The following is a 3,212-nucleotide window of genomic DNA, read 5'->3' on the forward strand; positions in this document are numbered from 1 at the left end:
AGCCGAGGTGAAGTTTGCTAACCGGGCCGATTCTCGGGCTGTACCCACAGCCCAGCCATCTACACACACATTTGTAACAGCCCCGGCCAGTGGGACACGAAGGCGCATGTCACGGGAGCCACGCCTGTCGCTTCAAACTCCCTAGCAGCCTCCTTAGAAAAGCAGGTGGTGTTCTGGCCGGTGTGGCTCAGTGGGTAGAGCGTCGGCCTGCGGACTGAAGGGTCCCGGGTTCAATTCCGGTCAAGGGCATGTACCTGGGTTGCGGGCCCAGCCCCAGTGGGGGGTGTGCAGGAGGCAGCTGATCGATGTTTCTCTCTCATCGATGTTTCTAACTCTCTGTCCCTCTCCCTTCCTCTCTGTAAAAAATCAATAAAATATATATTTTTTAAAAAGCAAGCGGTGAGATTAACTCCAAGACTCCATCCTGTTGAGCCGCGTGCATTGGGGAGGGGATCCTGCGACCAACATGTGACCGACAGCAAGCAGCGTGAGCGAGACATCGCACCTTTTCCTCACACAACGTCTTCGAAATCCAATACGAGTTTTTTTTTTTTTTGTAATTAAAATTTTTATTTTCCAGGGCGTGTTTTATTTTTATTTTATTATTTATTTATTAAATATATTTTATTGATTTTTTTTACAGAGAGGAAGGGAGAGAGATAGAGAGTTAGAAACATCGATGAGAGAGAAACATCGATCAGCTGCCTCCTGCACCCCTCCCCCCCCCACTGGGGACGTGCCCGCAACCCAGGTACATGCCCTTGACCGGAATAGAACCTGGGACCCTCCAGTCCGCAGGCCGACGCTCTATCCACTGAGCCACACCGGTTAGGGCAGGTGTTTTATTTTTATCTTATGTTTTTATTTTCCAGGGCCTCTTTTATACTCTGCAGCACAAAACAATTCACGCCGCATGGCAAGGGCTCGGCTCACCTGTGCCGGCTCCGCTGGAGACTCGGGAGAGCCATGCCACGTGCTGCACAAAATGGCCAGCAGGGGGGGCCGTGCGAATACCATGGAGTTCCTTTTTATTTATTTATTTTTAATTAATTATTTATTTATTTATTTATTTTTTTATGTCAGAGCCAGGGCAATAAAGACACCTCTATCCAGCCATCGGAAGAGAAAGCTCTAGAAACTGGTGGGTGTGAGCACATTCAAGTCACGGAATTTGAGATTCGGGGCCCGAGGCGGCTGTTTCTTCCCTCCCATCACTGGCGGGTCCATCTTGGGCGGCTTGAAGGTGGCCAGCATGCGCATCCGTTCCATTAGAGAAGGCTTCTGGGCTCCTCCGTCGGGCTGGGTGGCAAAGCCCTCCGAATCAGACTTCTGGAGGGATCTTCTTCCAAAGAGGCTCCATGTATCTGCCGAGTTTCTGTCTTTATCCCCGCTTCCAGGATCCATGGTGCTAGAACGTGGGCCCGGTGAGGCTGTGGAAGAGCCCGAAGAGAACCGGCCTCCCAGCTTCTGCTTAGGGGAAAAGTGGGGGATGCTGCTGGGGGTGGCCTGGGCGGATGTTGGGGTCCAGCCCCAGCTGGTCCAGGGCTGTGGACGGAGTCGGAGAAGAAAGAATGACACGGAGGCAGCGTTCAGTCGATCAGCAAAGCCAGGTTCTGTCTCCAGGATCTCCAGCCAGGTTCTGTGTTCTGTGGTCTTGTTACATCTGTATTTATACCAGTTGATTTTAATCCTCTCAATTTCTGTTCCAAAGGTTAGGGCGTTTCTTATCTCCATTCCAGGGAGTAAAGATTATGCAGCTTAAGCGTGATTGTTCGTAGTTAAAGTGATTAACTACCCGCCTGGCACTTAGTTAAGGGGTTTTATTCCCTCCCTAACTTCAGGGGAAAATCCCTACCTGGGGAAACAACCTTTCTCGGAGAGGTGACCTTAGTTAAAACACATAGCTCTAAGAAGGGGAAGCAGACATATTAAGAACAGGATGCCATATACGCCAGGTCCCTTGAAACATACGCTGTGCAGATGTTTCTTCCCTGCAGCGACTGTGTCAAGCAGCAAGGATGGACCGGCTTCCGGCAGGCGGAGGCCGGCTGCTTCTCTTCCCTCATTCTCTCTCCACTCTGTCGTTCTAGTTTCTTGGCGACGTGCTGATACTTGCACGTTTTTATTGGTTTCTATTTTTACAATTTTTATTTCTTTATTTTGAATAGTATTTTTATTCTTAAATATATTTTTGTTGATTTCAGAGGGAAAGGGAGAGGGGGAGAGAGATTGAAACATCAATGATGAGAGAGAATCATGGATCGGCTGCCTCCTGCATGCCCACTGCTGGGGACCAAGCCCGAAATCCAGGCATGTGCCCTTGGCCGAATCCAACTGGAGACCCTTCAGTCCCCAGGCCCATGCTCTATCCACTGAGTCAAACCAGTTAGGGATATATATATATATATTAGAAGGGTCATTCACTTAAAAAAAAAAAGAATCAACCAATGGATGCATCGATAAGTGACACAACAATCCATGTTTCTCTCTCTCTCTCTGAAATCAATAACCATTTAAAAAATATTGCATGTCAACAGTAATCAAAAAACAAATAACTAAAAATAAAAATTGTGGGTTTTTTTTTTTAAAAGCTCCGCCGATATTTCTGGATGAAATGCCACCCTGTCTGGACTTGGCTTTAAAAATAGCCCCTTCAGGCTGTGATGGGGCCGCGGCTGCTGCAGGCCGGTGGTGGTGATGGTGGTGGGGGTTGGTAGCTGTGCGAAGGCTGGTTCTAATCTCGGTCCCGGCTCTGACTTGTATAGTTTCACACGTTTCCACCACACCCCTGCCAGCCCTTTGCTTCTCCTACTCAAAGCCAAGTCTCTCTTTTTAAAAATTTAATTTAATTAATTTATTCTCTCTCTTTTTGAAATTGGTTATTGTTGAAAGTCTTACATACCGTCTTACATAGGTCTCCTCCCCCCTTCATTGACCTCTCCCCTCGACCCCCACCCCCCAGCGCATGCCCTCACCCCCCTGTTGTCTGTGTCCATGGGTTATGCTCATCTGCATGCACACAAGGTCTTTGGTTGATCCCTTACCCCCACCCCCACCCCCTCCCTCCTTCCCTCTGAGGTTGGACGGTCTGTTCGATGCTTCTCTGTCTCTGGATCTATTTTTGCTCATCAGTCTGTGTTGCTCAGCCAAATCCCTCTTTCTATAAATTGCCGATCTGACCACATAATCCTCCTGTTTCAAACCCCTCTGCT

At 48.6% G+C, this 3,212-nt stretch overlaps 1 pseudogene; it reads right to left on the bottom strand.

Moving 5' to 3' along the window:
• Positions 1-1,131: 1,131 nt before the first annotated feature.
• On the bottom strand, positions 1,132-2,105 carry LOC106695870 (annotated as a pseudogene).
• Positions 2,106-3,212: the final 1,107 nt, after the last annotated feature.

Source organism: Myotis lucifugus, unplaced genomic scaffold, assembly GCF_000147115.1.
Source record: "Myotis lucifugus unplaced genomic scaffold, Myoluc2.0 scaffold_3997, whole genome shotgun sequence".
NCBI classification, from domain to species: Eukaryota; Metazoa; Chordata; class Mammalia; order Chiroptera; family Vespertilionidae; genus Myotis; species Myotis lucifugus.